Source organism: Spinacia oleracea, chromosome 4 (assembly GCF_020520425.1).
Source record: "Spinacia oleracea cultivar Varoflay chromosome 4, BTI_SOV_V1, whole genome shotgun sequence".
Taxonomy (NCBI): domain Eukaryota; kingdom Viridiplantae; phylum Streptophyta; class Magnoliopsida; order Caryophyllales; family Amaranthaceae; genus Spinacia; species Spinacia oleracea.
The window spans coordinates 106,676,057-106,695,234 of NC_079490.1; the positions used below are offsets into that span (position 1 = coordinate 106,676,057).

The 19,178-nt window shown below is 40.8% G+C and overlaps 1 long non-coding RNA gene across 2 annotated transcripts; it reads left to right on the plus strand.

The window, feature by feature from the left end:
• Positions 1-5,490: 5,490 nt before the first annotated feature.
• On the plus strand, positions 5,491-10,058 carry LOC110787810 (uncharacterized). 2 transcript variants are annotated; one of them, XR_002533175.2, is made up of 5 exons: positions 5,491-5,781; positions 7,235-7,734; positions 8,314-8,390; positions 8,524-8,607; positions 9,569-10,058. It is a non-coding gene; the product is annotated as an uncharacterized lncRNA (long non-coding RNA). The 2 variants fall into 2 exon arrangements; XR_008919978.1 differs by having other exon boundaries at positions 5,491-5,775.
• Positions 10,059-19,178: the final 9,120 nt, after the last annotated feature.

Here is a 19,178-nt window from a genome sequence, read left to right on the forward strand (position 1 = left end):
CTAAGCAACTAGACGCTCGGTTTATTCGAGAGTCCAAGTATCCAGATCTTTCAAAGTATTGGGTTTCAAGCAAGTGTCCCAGTTCATTCAAGAAAACATCATATTCATATACGGTGTTCCTCACAAGTTCATCAGTGATCAGGGAACCCATTTCCAAGGAGAATGTGAAGACCCATTCAACAAGTACAAGATTCAAAATACAAAGATTCAAAATTTAAGTTCTATAATCTCTAACCGAGCAAGGTTGTGCCAAGCAAGGCATCTACAATTCCAAAGTACAAAATTCAAGTTGCAAGCTCCAAAGGTTCAAGTTCTAAAAACATCTACGAGCTTAAATAGTTCAAACTTCAAAAGGGGATACCGTACAATCTTCAATACAACAATCACAACGGACCCATGCTCCGGGAAATTCAGCATCACCGTTCTTCGCCTTACCGCCCGCAATGAGGAAGTCGAAGCAGCCAACAAGAATGTCAAAACCATCATCATGAAAATGACAACCAATTACAAAGACTGGCCCCAGAAGCTGCACTTTGCATTGTGGGGGTATCAAACTTCAATTCGCACTGCAACTGGTGCAACCTCATTTTCATTAGTCTATGGAATGAAGGCAATACAACCTATCGAGCTGGAGATACCTTCTCTAAGAATAGTCCTCAAAAGAAAAATCCCAGAAGCTGCATAGGTACAAGCAAGATATGATGAGCAAATCATGATCGATGAGTGTCGACTTCAAGCCGCTCATCACGTACAAGTCTATCAGCGCCGAGTGGCCAGACATTTCAACAAGAGGGTCAGAACCCTAAACATCAAGGAAGGCGAGCTTGTCCTGAAAGCCCTTCGCAAAAGCGTCATGGACACAAGGGGAAAATTCAAACCCAACTGGGCAGGCCCATACATTGTCAAGAAAATCCTCTCCGGGGGAGCAGTCGAATTATCAGATGTCGATGGGACAGAGTTCCGATCCCTTACAAACCTCGATCAGCTCAAGAAGTTCTATGTCTAAATTCTATGTTCAAAATTCAAAAGCCAATTCAAAGAGTTCTGTAAGTTAGAACTACGTTCGGCCTGATTCCTTAACGGGACACGTAGGCATTCTCATTCCGAGGTCCGGCCACTTTAATACCAAAAAAAATTCAAAATTTCCTCAATTAAGGGCATCCTAAAAATCAAATCAAAATTCAAAATTCAATTGTTGTTGTTGTCTTTATTCCAAATGCGCCAATTCAAAACAAAGCATGTTCAAGCGGAATTTAACACAATAACCTTTTTTATTTGGCTCTAAGGCCTTCAAAGCTAATTCAAGAACAAGGTTGGAATCAAGTGAAGCAAAGTTCAAAGCCTTTTCACATTTTCCAAACACATTTTCTAAACACATCTTCTAAACACACTCCAAAACACACTTCCTACTAATACAACTTCAAACACATTTATCCTACAAAGATCTAGGGTCGGGCGACTATGGTCTTGAGTCTTGGCACCTTGAGTACTATCCCCTGGCTCTTCCTGCAATCAATCATCAATCTTCCCCTTGCTCAAGCGGCGGGAGAAGAAAATTGCTAGTCTTCCAAGACGGGAGGATGACGAACCTCCTTTGGACTCAGATCGGTCAAGCACCGGACGAGCCACACTCCCGTCACCTTCCTTATAATCAGTTGATGCAGGGCGTCTAGCTCCAGAACCTCGGACTCTAGCTGGTCCGAAGAAAGAAATTTCCCTCTGGCTTGGGCCTTTCATCCATAAAATATAACCCGCAGATAGAGTAACTGGCTCAGGTGGGTACTGAATATTCAAGAATGGTTTGGCAACCCAATACCGCCTCCAAACTTCAAGTCGATCTACATTCAGCACAACAGGTCTCGGGCTCTCTTCAGCACAATCCGGGATTTCTTGTTTCAAGCCATACTGTCTCATCACTCTAGCACGCGAGTAGAAGACCAACATTGTGAGGCTTAGCACCCTCAAAACAGTAGAACCTGGGGCTGTCTCATAGAAAAAATCCCCCACCAAGGAACTACCCATCTTATACACGATTCAACTCCAGAAAGTGCGCATCGCCACTCATCCAATGAAAGTCGGCCATACACAATGGGCCGCACAGTGAACCCCTTTCTATTATAGCTTTCTATGTTCTCCGGTGGTGCCACCAACATGAGTCTCTCCATAAGCCAGACCTTGGGGAGTATACAAGAAAAGCATTTCTAAATTCAACATTCAAAATACAAGTACAATTTCAATATACAAGAAAGCTCCAAATCCTTACTTGGAGTAATACCGGACTTCCCGACGGCAAAAAGAGGGGTCCAACTTCAACATATCAAGGCCCATCAATGTTTTGCCAATCACAAGCGGCATCGGGTCCCGGCCACTAGCAAACTGCTCTACAATCTCTATCAGGGAGGCATCACCATTGCCAAACACCTGCTTCGAAAAGAGGAATCGAGCAAAGATACAAAAACTCAAGGCCCTCAAGCGGAAAGCCTTGGGGATATCAAGCCCAACAAAGTAAGTAGCAAGGAGGGACAAATACACCCCTCTGCCATATACAACAACACTCAAAAGTGGGGGCTTCAAGCCCAAATATCTTCCAAGGCCCAAGAAAAAGTGTTCTTCATCACTAGGCATGCGTGGCTCCGGCATAATGGGCCACCTTAATATGACACTAAAATCTTCAGGTAGGGGACATACCTCAGTATTTCCGAAGCGAAAGACATGATGATTTGGATCCCCGGCCTCCAGAGCAGCAAGAATGAAGTGCATATAAGGCTTTACAAACCGAAAGGAGGCGAGCACCCCAAAATGCATGCCATCAAGCTCCCTTTTCTCCATCTTGCCTAACAAACCAAGACAAGAGTTCAAGGCATTTTCAAAAGACATGGCCATTTTATCTTTCTTTTTGTAAGGAAGCAGTATACAAAGAAAAGCAGGGAAGGACTGATGTAAAGTATGATCCGGAAAGCTCCCTATTTATACAAAAACCAGCCCCCATGGTAGTACACCAGCGCCGGACGCTGGAGCCTGCGCTTGGCGCAGGGGTCTGCAACAAAGGACGAGGCCACCGTCCCCGTTATTATTCCGAGTACGCACTCTTTTTGCTTTGGACAGCAAAGTGCAGCCTCAATGATTGAAGATTCCAAAGCCGCAAGCCGCGCAATTTCAAGCAGTCCCAATCAGCGCTTCGGGCCGATTTTGGGTCAATCTGTTCAAAATTCAAGCATTCTAGTCCTAGATCGGCGTCCTAAGTCGAGGTTGCATATGCATAGGAAAAAGTTGAATATACTTTGACTTGTGCTTTTTCTAACCTAAAAACCTCAGTCAAAGTGGGGGCTTATAGTGGGTATGTACACCCGAAATAATGGGCAATTTTTTTTCAAGATCATGAGTCTGCATATGCATGAGAAAAAGTTGAATATATACTTTCACTTGCGCTTTTTCTAACCAAAAAACCTCAGTCAAAGTGGGGGCTTATAGTGGGTATGTACACCCGAAAAAATGGGCAAATATTTGCAAAATTTTCACGCATGCATATAGCTACAAATTTCAAAGGCACACACAACGCATACGAAATACAAATTTTCAGCCATACAAGATTCAAAACAAAACCATACAAAAATCCAATTTCCAAACCGTACAATCCATACAAAAATAATCCATATAAAACCCAACCAAGGCAAGCTGGAACTCGCTACCATGCAGGATCAGCCCGAGTCATCATCAGCCGTAATGTCAACCACATGCTCCTTTTTCCTGTTTCGGCTCCAATATTGCTCCAGATCCCGATCCAGCTCTGTCCCAGGGGTACCAGGATCTTGCTCCGAAATGCAAAGAGTATCGGGAGAACAATAAGTTCCCTGTTGAGGGGAAGGATACTGGTAAGGCTGTGGCATCGCCAAGAACTGGCGCTGCGCCTCAAAATTCTGGGCCTGACGCCCAGTCCATCTCCTACCAGTAAGCCCAAGAATCTGCACTCCAAGGCTGAGAGCTGCTCGCTCCGAAGAAAGAACCAGGGGGTGACGCAAAAGGCATCGAACTGCCCTGACCTCCGAAAGAATGCCTGATGGGATCAACATATACAAAGGGAACAACTCCCCTGTCAACATTAGAATGCCTCTGATGAGTACTAGTACCAAGACCTAAGCTCGGTCCTTCCTGCCCTCTCGAAGTCTCCGCCTGGGGCTCCCTGTCAACAGAACCTCTGCGACCGTGACAACGCTCCTATACAAAATTCAACATCCAAGAATCAGTCATCCACATTCAAGTTTCAAGAATACAATTTTTCCAGTCAGTGAACGCACCTCTCTGCCCCGGCCAGTAAGCTTCTGGGTCAGCTTGACACAATGCCTCTTCAAGGAATCAATCACAAGCATCCAACAACGCACTTTCACCCGAGGCGCCTGCATACAAAATTCAACATCAATTTCCAAATACAAGATTACAAACAGTTTCAAGAAAATACAACGGTACTTACAGCTGCATAGTGCTTCGGTACAGCATCATACGACCTCCAATGTGCAGGAGAAGCTACAGGAATGGTCACCTCCACCTGATCCCCATCCGAGTTCTCATAGCGGATAACCTTGTCAGCATAGGGAATATCCTCGGGGTCGATCTCCTCCTCCTACAAGCACTCATACAATGATCCAAATATACAAGAATACAATTATACAAGAATACAAGAATACAAGATACAAAATTCAAAAGCTCACCGGCAGTACGAAGCGTACAGGTGGAGCCAGCCTCTCCAAAAGGTCCTTATGGCGGCCTCTCCTATTTCCAAAGTTCTCCCAAGGGAGACAAACAACATAACTCCCAGCATTCACATAGAATTGGATGAGTACCTCATCCGGCGCTAACATGGTCTCCGGCGGGTACTTAGGGACAAGCCTGCCCCTTGTACTATGCTGAGGGGACACTCGTTCCCCCAAATACCACATATAGCGGTACACCCCCGGGAGCAACACCCAGCGCTGAGACAAGAAGTGAGCATGCATGGCCTGAACGGGTGTAGGCGCATCGACAAAGGGACGCCAAACCACCTACAGAGCAGACAACTGAGGAAACTATACAAATACAAGTACAAAAGGACAGAACAGTACAAAACATACCTCCTCAATAGGCAAAACCCGCAAAGCTCTGCAGGAACTCGCCAAGGACATCCTCCTGCGCGCTGCTCCTATCTAAGAGGCAGCATACGGGTAAGCCGCATCCCTAGTACGAGCCGGCGCCAAGGTCGGGAAATGCTCGTACATCCAAATCTTCAAAATATACAAGCAAAGCATTGGTCAAATCCTATATGTACAAAATTCAAGATATAAACATACAAGTACAAGATACAAAGTACAAGGAGTCCCAAATACCTCCAGCACGCTCCACAAGGAAGCAATGTTAGCCTTGCTCTCCGGTGAAGTCCGGGAGGCGAACTTTATGTCATACAAAAGGTGGCTATACACTACTACAAAATGCGTGTAATGTCGACGCGGTAGCCTCGACGCCAAGGGCTGAGCGTTAGAGCTAATTTTTGGCCGCGTGGGTTTTCGACGCCTTTCCTTGTCTAAAACATTTGTAGACCTGATAAGGCGTCGAGATATTAGTTTAACCGCAGATGACCCGCACGTGATTCGCCAATGTCACCGCTTCATATTTCTAAGAAAAGTAAACCGCCCCACTTCTCTCACACATTCACCCTAACTCCGACGATGAACTCCTTCACTCCATCTGCATTTTGCTGGAAAAATTCCTCATTTCTTCCAGATCCACTCTCAAATGTTAATGGAGGTGCAGGTTCTTTCATCTTCTCATTCGGTTGCCCTTTCGTTTGTAATTATTCCTCTCTCCTCCCATATGTTTCAATTTTTTTTTTCTCTCAACTCATAGATCTTGTTCGTCCATTATTATTGGAATTTGCATCTTTTTTTTTTAATTTCTTCATATTATGCGTTTATATTTATGTAATTTGGGGTTTAGGTTTTCATTTGGGTAAATTGGCAGCTCAAGAAATTTAAATAAGGAGAATTCGGCTATCAATTTGCATATAGGTTATATATATTTATGCTTTCCTTTTATGAAATTAGGCTTTGTATATGAAATTAGGTTGAAGGTAGGATGTAGAAAACTATACCCAATCGATTTTGTCTGTCTGTAGTTCGTCTTGAAATTGATGGTTATTGAACTTTTGATAAACTCAACTATTAGACAAAATGATAATCAATAACCGGTAGTCAAAAAACTAGAGTAGCTTTTTCAATGAAATATTCCTTTCAAAAAGACACATTTATTGTTTTGATTATTTTGGTTGTGTTTACAGACTCTGAATTCGTGCTTTGTTTTGATGGAAAGGGCATGGAATGGGTAGGAAAAAGCTTAACCTCCTTTAAATGTCCTTTACTTTGGCGATCCGTTTTGGTATGAGGCTTTAGCTTGGGGAATTGGTTAATTGATTTTGTGTGTGATTTAAAAAACTGCTTTGTGGGTGTTTTTGCATCTGTATGCATATATCCGTTTTTAATGGAGAGACTTCACCCTTTCCTATTAATATAGTTTCTGTTTTTGAATTTTCTCTAGGCAGCTTCACTATTTGCATCAGAAATTCAGAATCCTTAAGCAGCTCTTAGCCTCTCTGTCTGACTGTCCTGGTGTTTTTTCTTTTTTCGTCATTGATACTTCGTATTAGGTTCAACATTAATGTATCTTGCTATATGGTGTCTTCCTTCTGATTGTGACAATCTAAACCAACAGTATAGTTACTATAGTATGAGCTTGAATAGGTACAATTCTGATGCGTGTGAACCAACATATAGAATCGGAGATGCATTATTCAATTAATAACAAAACAAAATCAAAACAGTTTTAAGTTTTATTAAAACTAGAGACTAAAACTGGAAATAATACCAAACACACCCTAAAAGAATAATTTCCATTAATTACGGAGTGAAATTCATAGTCAATAATCAATTAATTACGAGTGATATTTATACAACAATCCTATAAGTCACAAACTTCTGATCATCACAAACTTTCAGATCGTACTGGCTATAATCTTAATAGATATCCCAGATTAATAAGTTTGTGTTAGTTTGCTGGGAGCTTACTCTGATACTTGGGGGATTCAAGGTACCAGACTTTCAAAAAAAAAAAAAAAAGGCAAAAGCAAACAGCAGGAATGAAATTTTCTTATTCCAACCTGTTTCAGAGATTTTCATCGATCTTTGTTTGAATTTGGTTGATTTTTTTGCAGGTCGAAGTTGTAGGATGATTCTGTTATATTTTTTGAGAGAATATCACGTGAGGAATCAGAAAAAGTTGAGGCGATTAGCTTCGAGAAGAGTAGTGATATGACGCCCTGTCAACTCATCGCTCGATGCTTATGGTTTTTGTTGTTGCTCAATACCATGAGATGAATGCTAAGACAGCAGCAGAACACTAAAAACAGAAGAAAACAGCAGCACATGCACTTCTGAATTCTGATATGTTCAAATTGGTTCTTCTGATAGACTAACCATCTTTCTAAGCAAGCCCCCAAGCTTTCCCATGTCTACCATCCTGCAAAAACAAACCCCAAATACCTCAGTAATCAAAACAGAAAAACACGACGACAAAAAACATAAATAAGACATGCAATTCAGGTCTATATTACTACACAATAAAGTGAATTTCAGGCCTCATCCAAATGAATGCTCTGGAAGTGATTGGTAGGTTATTCCTGGTGAAAACTCCATAACCCACATGCGAATTCAGGTAATTTTTTGAAAAAAATTCATTACTCCTTTTTCATGAACTTTAATTGTTCTGTTTATTTGTTTCCATTCTAATTCTTAAGGTTTTTAGTTAGTTTTTAGCCTGTTATTTGTTTCCACATTGGATATACGGTTTTGGTGTGCCTGTTTTTTGTATTGATGAGGGTATGGTTATGACATGACTTTCCTAACCTGTCGTTGGTTTCTTTTGACTGAATCCTGTGAATTTGATTCACTCTATTGTTTATAGGATCATAAAGGCATATCCAATGCAGCTCCTGCTGATATTCCATTTTGTTCTTACCTATCATTACTACAAAATACATGTTTTGTCGACGCTTATGGCTCGACGCCAGAGGTAGAGCGTTGGCCTAAAATTATAGTTCTGCGTTTTCTCGATGACGATAGCCGCCTAAATAATTGTCGTCCCTTTTTGGCGTCGAACTTCCTCTTTAGTTTAGGGTTGTCATTGCAAAAATTTGGCATTTTGTTTGGTAGAAACCTGAAATTGAACTTCCTCTTTAGTTTAGGGTTATCATTGCTGTTAGATGTGACCTAATCAAGATTAATTATGACGAAGGATTATTAAAAGATTTTGGAAGTTGAAGACGATGCAACAGACGGGATATAAGATTAAGTTATCGAAAGCTCGCTTTGGTGAGTATTCTACATGTTTTAGGAATTAAGATGGTTGTTCTTAATAGCCTATTGGCATTGCTCAATTATGAAATTTTGTTTTCCAATTTGAAGTTTTCTGTTGTGCTCACATCTCTTGACATTGATTTCGTAGAAATGGCATCCGGATAAACGCAAGGACGATAGTGTTGTTGTAGACTTGCAGCCAAATTTCAAAATATTAATGAAGCTTATAGAGGTATAAGGTATTCTTAATCCTATTGATGAAGCTTATAGAGGTATAAGGTATTCTTAATCCTAATTACTTACAAGGGACTTGGAAGTAAATCCAGCGAATCATATGTGCATTTCCCTGTGAAATTAAGCCCAATCTTACTGTTTGTGTGGGAGATGTATCTCTTCTTCAGTCATTTTGATATCCTCTAATAGTGCAACTTCTGTAATTAATCTCTTTTTAATAAATTTGGCTAAGAGAAGCTGTAAAATCTAGCAGATCTCATTTTGTCATCACCAGTAACTTTATTCCGTTGATATTATTGACTGCTCCACTTCAGTCTTTCTGGTATTTTTGTTATTGTTCTTTATAGAAGGAAAATTTCCTTCCAATCAGTGAGATGATATATGTCTGTTGTCATTCACAATTCTTGTCAAAACCAAACTTCATAGTATGTGTATGTTTTTTCTTCATTCACTCTTTTACCTGTAATCTGCATAAAAAAAATTTAAAAAATTTCATCAGTTGACCCTATTCACTAGATTTCCATCTTGATACATCAATGATAACCTGTTAATCATGAAACAAGAACTTTAAAACACGAGAGTGCATTGGTTCTGAAAAGAACTTTCATATGTACTCGCCCATATCTTTTCCCATGATCTCTTCACTCTCTATATTTTCTGCTGACTTATGCATACTTGGCTTGGGCAATAACCCATAACTACTTGGAGATCTAGGAAGGCTTCTCAGTTTTAATTATTTGTTTTATTTTTATGTTGTCTTTTTTTTTTGAGGGAATGTTCTTTTTAAAATTCTTGCATAATCGTATGATATTATATATTTCTTTCCCGTCCAATCGTCCATTGATTGTCTTTACCATTACTCAGTATGTGGTACTGGTGTTATGTGTTTCATAATGAAAAAATGCTAGTTTTATTATTTCGAGAACTGTGATACTTATGTGATATTTGGATATTTGCAGAGAAATGTGAAAGATAGCCATGAAGATTCTTTTATAAGAGAAAAGAGGATCATCGGCCAATCAGCCCCACTGTTTACTCTGCAGAAATTCAAATCAGCTGAAAAGATAAGACAATTGCAGACATCGTCTTCAAGGTGATACGAGTAGGATTTCTGCTAGATCTGAGAATCGTGTTTTAAGCACCAAGCCAAATCCTCTGCTTGCTGAAAATTATCATTCACCCTCTCTGGTGCCGAACACGTATGAAAAGCTTGTACGAACCGAAATGCATAACTTACATGCATAAAGCTGAGGTTGCTAGAGAGGAGACAGAGTTGGGATTCTATATTGATTTGACGCCCTGTTGTTATCCATTGATTGTATTCTTTGTTAGATAATTTTTTGCAAAGTATTAGGTTTTATATTTGAGGGAGTTTTGATGTAAGCATACCCATGTAACTGATATTTTTTTTATTCATATTTTTTGAAATATAACAAGTTAACGTGAAAATATTCCCTATTGCTGCTATGAAAGCTGCTGAAGCTGGCTTGTTATAGCAGCGTTTTTTTAGTATTAGAGTTGTCTATTTCTCGACACCTTTTTACGTAGGGATCTTGGCTTAAATATAAGGTAATAATTTTCGACGCTATAAAGGGCCTATAAATTAAACATGGACAGCAAATCCCGTCGAGCTGTTCTGACACATAAAGGCGTCGCCATTATCGACGCTGAACTACACAGAAGACGTTGTAAGGCGTAGCAATTCTGGACGCCTTATTCATGACCTGGACAACGGACAGCGCCCCCTTTACCGACGCCTAAAGGCGTCGCGATATCTCGACTAAAGATTCCTCGACGCAAATGGCAGGCGTCGAGGCCTTTTTTCTCGACGCCTTTAGGCGTCGCTAATCAGCTCAAAAGGCGTCGCCATAACACGGAAATTATAGTAGTGATATGCTAGTCCACCCCAGTTGAAGCTCGAGACAGCCCTCAAATCCCTCAAATCTTCCACGAAGCCAACATGCACCCGGCTATATATTCCTGCTCGGGGCCATCAATCTACTCACAAGAGCCAAGAGGAAGAGCCGAACCCTCTGCTCCGGAGATATGTCTGCACCTCGGATCGCAGCCATGATCACCGTCCCAGACGCATGGGTGTCATCATCCGCCAAGTCAACAACAAGGCCGAGCAAATCCCTGACACCATCCGAATGCCACTTCATACCCTCATCAAAAATCACGTTCCTCTCAGAGGTGGGAAGGCCCGTGATCATAGAAAACTCCAAGGGGGTAATGGTGATCTCCCCCCATGCCATGTGAAAAGTGTTGGTGGTATCCCACCACCACTCCAGCAAAGCTTGTAGTTTGGCTTTGACGCCCGTCCTCCTCTGAGTATCTCCCATGGCACGCCAAAAATCGACCAGGCCCATCTGCAACCAGATCTCCCTAGCCTCCGCGTCAGCATGGATAACCGGAAAAACTTTGTGAAGGTCCGCCAAGGACCAAATAGTGCGTAACGGCTCTCCATCAGCCTACAGACGAGTGAATCAGTTCAAAACCTATACAAGTTCAAAAGACAAAATCACAGTACAAGACTCTCCAAACCAGCGCGAGGCCGCTGAGACAAATGAAACTCAGGTCGGAAAACAAGGTCGGAAGGCCTCCAGCCAGTGCCAACGAAGGCGGGTGCTCTCCGTGGTACCATGCCCGCCTCCGGCATGTCGGTCGCAGCCGCTTCATCATCTGAAGCATCCTCCATGGCAGCTCGAACCACCGAACATTCAGCAAGCTTTCTCCGAGTGTGACGAGGCATACTAAGCCATTCGAAATACAAAATATCAAAATTATTGGGGGCTATCTTATACTAGCCCGTACAAAATATCAAAATTCAAGATTGGTGGCTATCCTATACCAGCCCGTACAAAAGTCAAAGTTCAAAACAAAAATTCAAAAAAATCCCCAGTGGCGGTACCGACTCAGCCAGGGACCTCTACTCCAACATACGAGTTCTACACCAACGCCTAGGCTATCCATGCCAAAGCAGGAATACAAGTTCTACACCAACGCCCAGGCTATCCATGCCGAAGCAGGAATGCAAGTCCTACAAACAACATCTAGACCTACTCTCCTACAAGACCCAACAAGGTCACCAGTGAGGCCACTATCTATAAGTGCCAAGTACAAAGTTCGAGAAAAAATTTAAAAGTTCGAGATTCCACAGAAATTCAAAATCTACAAAGTTCCAACAGTTCAAGTTCAAGTGTCTATCAAACAATTTTCTACAAGATTCAAGAAGCCTACTATCATACAAGCCTCATATCAACAAACATTTCAAGGTACAAAAATCAAAACTACATGCAATCCTAGAGTTTATAGCAAAACATGAAATACTTACATGGACAAGGCAAGAACAACAAGATCAAGGGAGAGTATCCAAACTTTGAGAGAAAAAGCAAGAGAATACAAGTTCTAGAACTCTTCAAATAGGCACGGCAAGGGGGGCTTTTATAGCCCAGCCCCGCGCCGAACGCCGAGCACTGCGTTGGATGCAGCTCTGCTGCATGCGCGGAATCTTCAGCGCACAGTCCTCCGTGTTGATTGCACATCCTTTGCTGCAACGGTTTTCTGCACCAGGCATCAAACATCAAGTCATACTACATTCAGAAATTACGGGTATACACCTGTTTCTCCAAGCGCCAACAGATGAATATTTCGAGAATACAGAGTCTAAAAAATACAACAATTCAGGCATTTGACTCCAAACAGACCCAAGCTCCAGGAAAGTCAGTCGAAAATTCAAAATCTTAAGGGCCAACAAAAAGCTCTTCTCCCCAGTGAAGCACATCCCCAGTGGATCAATTTCGGGTAATCAAAATTCGAAATTCAAGATTCAAAAAATACAAGATTCATAATTTTCGATGCCAAGCTCTGTCCTAAACCAATGTCGGAAGTGCAGTACAAGTACAAATCAGAGTCGTCATAACCGCACGGAGATAGACTCTATCCTTTTTTTCTAGCACCTGTTTTGTGCAGGTACCGGCGTACAAAGAATGGTCTTGATTGCAGAACATCTTGGTCATTCTCCGTCCCGAGTCAAAAACTTTGACTTGCGCTTTCCTAACCGGATGCTCAGTCAAAGTGGGGGCTTCTGTAGACACCTAAATCGTGTCTCCCCATTGGGATGATGACGATACCATTATTCTTGTTAGGTGGTTGGAACAACTCCATGCGGAAGTACCAATTGCTAAGAACACTTTCCATGATCCAAGAGCTAAAGTCCAATCCCCGAGACCGTTCCCATTCCGGAACTCGGTACAAAATACAAATTCCAAAAATCAATTTCAAAATCCAAGTACAATCTCGCCCAATGGACTATCCCATTGGTTTTACAAGGCCTTTTACAGTCAAAATGACACTAAGCAATCCCAATTCGGGCGCCGACCCACAAAACCGAGCAAGTCAGGCCTCATCCCGTAAAACCGAATTCAAAAACCCAAAACGGCTTATTTTTAGACGCAAGCCAAGACTTAATCATCAAGAAAACACTACGTGCCAACTTCGTACAATTCGTACAAAGGTACACCATTACAAGACAAAATACAAGGACGGCATATTCGTCCTTGTTTGGCAGCTTCTGCGCCACGTCAGCAGCGCTTGGTGCTGCTAGCTGGGTTTGACGCTGGCGTCAGCTAGCGTTTACCTATAAATCTTCCTATTTATACCCCCTAATTCTGAGCATTTAGGGAGGGAAAATCGAAAACACAACGTCGTAATACAAAAATTGCCACTCAAATCACAATACAAACTTCTCTCCAAAAATCTCGCACAATTTCAAAGTTCTAAGCAATTGGGAGCTCTAAAAAGAATTCTAGCCTAAACCTAACTAGGTATTTCCGAATCCCGACCTAATATACAATGTTTTCATGATTTTTATTTCAAAATGATTATTAAAGTTGACACTTTTATTATTAAAAGTGTCACTTACAACAATCATAAACTTTTGCAAAATCCTCACTTTATGTGATTCAAGTTTCAAAATTTCAAGATTCAATGATGTTTAAGGTTGTTTGTAATCACTTCCTTAAACTAGAATCATCTTCAAAATATGGAGTAATCAAGGTGAGGCCATTCTAATGTTTTAAGGTCCAAGCTTTTAGATTCAAACCTCCATTTTTCAATATACAAGTTCAAGTTTCCAAATTTCAAGATTCAATGATGTTTAGGGTTGTTTGTAATCACTTCCCTAAACTAGGATCATTTCAAAATATGGAGTAATTAAAGATGAAGCCTTTTCAACATTAAAAGGTCCAATCTTTGAGATTCAAGACTCCATTTTTTAATATACAAGTTCAACATTTCAAGTTCAAACATTTCAAGTTCAACATTTCAAGTTCTATATTTCAAGTTCAATGTTTCTATATTCAAAATCCAAGACACTTTAGGTAGAGCAACTTGACCTAAAGTAGAGATTTTTGCTTTGAATCCGTGTCGGGCGCACTTATTCTTAAGGAGTCGCTTGGCGTTAGGATCTCATGTGCTAAAGTTCAAGTTCAATATCGCACTTTAATATTGCAATTCCAATAATGCCTTTTAATTTCGCGCTTTCTGTAGGGGAATACAGTTAAACATAATAACATGTGCGGAAACAATCCCCAAAGCCAAGAAACATGTATAAAGCACAGATTAAGCAAACTTATATTCGAAGCGTGTTTTCCACAATAATCTGTAAACGAACACGAACAAAGAACTCCACTTGTCGTTCCTCTACTTGGTTCACCGACACGATCAGATCCCTCTTGATTATTGTAGCTTAGACAATCGATCAAGAGTTTGTGCTTTTCGGAAGAACTCACTTTGGAGGCACAGAGAGAATTATGGTTCTCTGTGTCTAGGTTTTGAGTAATGAATTGTGTGTGTTGGAATAATACAATTGACCTATTGTATTAATGATGTAACCGGCCAAGACTAAATATCCTTGACCGGCCACATACACAAGCACACGGACCACACAGCCCGCCTCCCAGCAACATGCACTACAGGCCGAAGCCCACAGCGCGCGCGCCGAGCAGCTGGGCCATGGGCCTGCTCGCTCGTCGCTGCGTTGCTGCTGTTCCGTACTGTTGTGTGCTCGCGCCGAATGGGCTGGCCTTGCTCGCCTTTGCTCGCGAGCTTGCTGGCTCGTTGGGCCTTGCACGCTTACGTTCTTGGCTCGACGGGCCGGCAACTCCGATGCCCTTCGTATTCGCGATTTAATATATTTCCCATATATTATTTATCGTTTCGTATACGACGAATTACCGTCATACGATACGATTTATTCGTGTCTCCCAGCTTACGAATATTCGCGATGCGATATACGATTCTGATGCAAGGTCGTATCGTATAATACGTTTTCTAACTAATTCCCGAAAAGCTATTAAATGAATTTCCGATTCATTTAATCCGGTGATCTGTTACGTGTCATTGGTGTGACCTTGTAGGTTTAGTCAAGAGTAAGTTGTGAGTTCAATATCCATTAGAACTCACTGATTGGAAGCATTGCTCCAGCTAGCTGTTCCGATCACTTGATCTCACTGAATTAATTGTTCGCAATTAATCTGAACCTTGGTATTAGACTTAATGCACCTTGGGTGAAGGACATATTTCCTTAATTCTCTCACTTGTCATTCAGACAAGTATGCATCTACATTCCTTTGTCACTAAGTGTTACTTACTGAACATAAGGTAAGATCCAAGCCATCCTTATTAGGTCCAGAAGTGTTTCTCGGATTACAGAGTTCAACTGTCAAACTTTTGCAGAAGGTTAAGCCTAACCATTCCGAGCACGGCCATGCATTTTACAGTATCTAACTCTCCGAGAGGCCTTGTTACACAACAACACCATATCCTATCAAAGATAGGAGGACAATCCATTCTTGCAATCTATGAACACTCACTTTGATTCATAGTACGCCCAATAACTGCTTTTATAGCCTCCTTTTACGTTGCGACATTTAGCTAGTATCAAAGCGAACTAATTCTCAAACGAGCAGACATAATCGCTCATGTTCTGAGGAACGGTTTGTAATCACCATTAATGAGAACTACCTATGACATGACTTTAATCTCTTAAAGTGTTCTCATGGTCAATCCGATACAAGATCCAAAAAGTATCTATTCAAAAGATTCTGACATCCAGTCACTCTAGTTCAAGAAACAGAACTAAGTAATCTACTTGCAATCTAATCTTCATTAGTCATTGGTCGTCCGCCTTTCAATGACCTGGATTAGGGATCCTTTGTGACTTCAATATTCAAGTTCACTTATGGGTGTTTCTTTGTCGAAGAATCCATCTTGACATCCCATTTGAATGATTTGAATCACATGGACTTATCATTTAATTCTAAACCATAATTAAATGAATATGAAATAATAAATTGGAAAATTTGGTATTTACTACCTTAAAAATACACCACTTTTGTATTTACTACCTTATGAAATTTTTATTTTAAATTACTACCTTAAAGTTCCAATTTTTTTTCATTTACTACCACTTTACAGTTTTCTCATTTTAAAACTGGGATATTTCTTTCGTTTCTTAACCGTTTAAAGTGATTCAAAGTTCATTATTTTCCTTTTTCTATAAGGATTTAATTGAGAACGACATTTCAAAATAATTCGTTTGGTGATTCATAAATATTTTAAAGTTTTAAAGATAATATTTAATATGTTTAACCTTTTACAAAATGTTAAAAGCAAGATCCCTATGGAATCGTTACACATAAACGAGAAGAATGGTCTTTGAATCACTTAAAATGATTAAGAAACGAATGAGATATCTCAATTTTAAAATGAGAAACCCGTAAAGTGGTAGTGATTGCAAAAAAAATCATACTTTAAGGTAGTAATTTATAATAAAAATTTCATAAGGTAGTAAATACAAAAGTGGTGTATTTTTAAGGTAGTAAATACAAAAAAATCCTAATAAATTTCATAAATATGAAATGGTTAAACCAATTGTTTTAAACATAGATCTAACAGATGTTCTAAAACAATACTTAGAAAATCAAAGCCATTCTCCAACATGCTTGATTCCCATGGTTGCTACATGTGTGTTGTGTTTCACTTGTGGCAACGGTTTAGTCAATGGATCAGCGACGTTGTCGTCAGTTCCAACCTTGCAAATCTTTATTTCTTTTTTTTCAACGATCTCTCGAAGTATATGAAATCTCCGCAGTACGTTCTTGGACTTCTGGTGGCTCCTAGGCTCCTGTGCCTGGGCAATGGCTCCGCTATTGTCACAATACAAAGCCACTGGTCCTTTAATGGAGGGGACAACACCAAGTTCTTCGATGAACTTTTGAATCCAAACAGCTTCCTTTGCTGCTTCTGAGGCAGCAATGTACTCGGCTTCAGTTGTAGAATCCGCAATAGTGCTTTGCTTAGCACTTTTCCAGCTTACTGCTCCGCCGTTGAGGCAGAACACTAACCCAGACTGTGATCTGAAATAATCTCTATCGGTTTGAAAGCTTGCGTTCGTATAGCCCTTAACAATCAACTCATCTGTACCACCATAAACCAGAAACTGATCCTTAGTCCTTTTTAGGTACTTTAGGATGTTCTTGGCCGCAGTCCAATGCGCCTCACCTGGTTCTGACTGGTACCTGCTCGTTGCACTGAGTGCGAATGAAATATCCGGCCTTGTACAAATCATAGCATACATGATGGATCCAATAGCCGAAGCGTATGGAATTGCACTCAACTTTCTACGCTCATCAGATGTTTTGGGACACTGATTCTTGCTTAGATATATGCCATGTGACATGGGTAGATGGACTCTCTTGGCTTCCATCATATTGAACCTAGCTAGCACTTTGTCAATGTAAGTTCTTTGGCTTAGTCCAATAATCCTCTTAGATCTATCCCTATAGATCTTGATTCCCAATATGTACTGTGCCTCTCCTAAGTCCTTCATTGAGAAACACTTCCCGAGCCAAGTCTTTACAGACTCCAACATAGGAATGTCGTTTCCAATAAGCAGTATGTCGTCAACATGCAAGACTAGGAATTCAATTTTACTCCCACTGACCTTCTTGTATACACAAGATTCGTCCTGATTCTTGATGAAGCCAAACTTATTGGCTGCTTCATCAAATCGTTTATTCCAACTCCTTGATGCCTGCTTTAGTCCGTAGATGGACTTCTTAAGCTTGCATACCTTTCCTTGGTTCTTTTGATCGACAAAACCCTTCGGCTGTGTCATGAACGTAGTCTCTTCAAGAACACCATTCAAGAAGGCAGTTTTGACATCCATTTGCCATATTTCATAGTCATGAAAAGCGGCAATCGCAAGGATTATCCGAATAGACTTAAGCATCGCGACTGGAGAAAAGGTTTCATCGTAGTCAACGCCGTGAACTTGCCTTTAAACTTTTGCTACCAATCTAGCCTTGTATATCTATACAATTCCATCTTTGTATTTCTTCAACTTGAATACCCATTTGCATCCGATAGGTGTGAACCCATCCGGCAAATCAACCAAATCCCAGACTTGATTTTCAGACATGAAGTCTATTTCAGATTGCATGGCCTCTAACCATTTAGTGGAGCTTGGGCTCGTCATAGCTTGCTTGTAAGTCATAGGTTCATCACTATCCAATATGAGAACGTCTAAGTTTTCAGTCAAGAGGACGCCTGTCCATCTATCCGGCTGAAAAATAGTTCTATTTGACCTACGAGGGGCACCAACGTTTTGAGGAACTACTCCCACTGGATCTTCTAAAGACCTTGGAGGTTCATCAACCTGAACTGCTTCTAAAGAGTTCTAAGTTCGTTTTTCGTCTCGAATCTCTTCGAGGTCTATTATTCTCCCACTTGTCAATTTGAAAATATGATTTCTTTCCAAAAAGACACCGTCACGAGCAACGAAAATCTTGTTGTATGACTTGTTGTAGAAATAATACCCCATAGTTTCTTTTGGGTATCCAAAGAAGAAACATTTGTAAGATTTAGGTTATGTCTTGTCCAAAATTAATAGCTTGACATATGCTTCGCAACCCCAAATCTTCAGAAAAGACAACTTTGGAAGTTTCCCAGTCCATAATTCGTATGGAGTCTTTTCAACAGCTTTTGACGGAGCACGATTCATTGTGAGTGCTGCAGTTTGCAACGCATGTCCCCATAACTCTAAAGAAAGTTCGTCCTGACCCATCATTGACCTGACCATATCGAGTAAGGTCCTGCTCCGTTCCGACACTCCATTCCATTGAGGTGTCCCTGGAGCAGTCAATTCAGAAAGAATACCGCATTCTTTTAGATGGTCATCAAACTCGTTGCTAAGATATTCACCTCCTCGATCCGATCTTAGAGCTTTGATTTTCTTGCCATGTTGATTCTCTACTTCATTTTGAAATTCTCAGAATTTCTCAAACGATTCAGACTTGTGCTTCATTAAGTAAATATAGCCATATCTACTGAAGTCGTCCGTAAACGTTATGAAATAGCTGAACTCACCTCTAGCTTTCGTACTCATAGGCCCACATACGTCCGTATATATTAGCCCTAGTAGTTCCCTTGCTCTTTCTCCCACCTTTGATAAAGGTTGCTTTGTCATTTTGCCAAGTAAACAAGATTCGCATTGATCAATCTTCC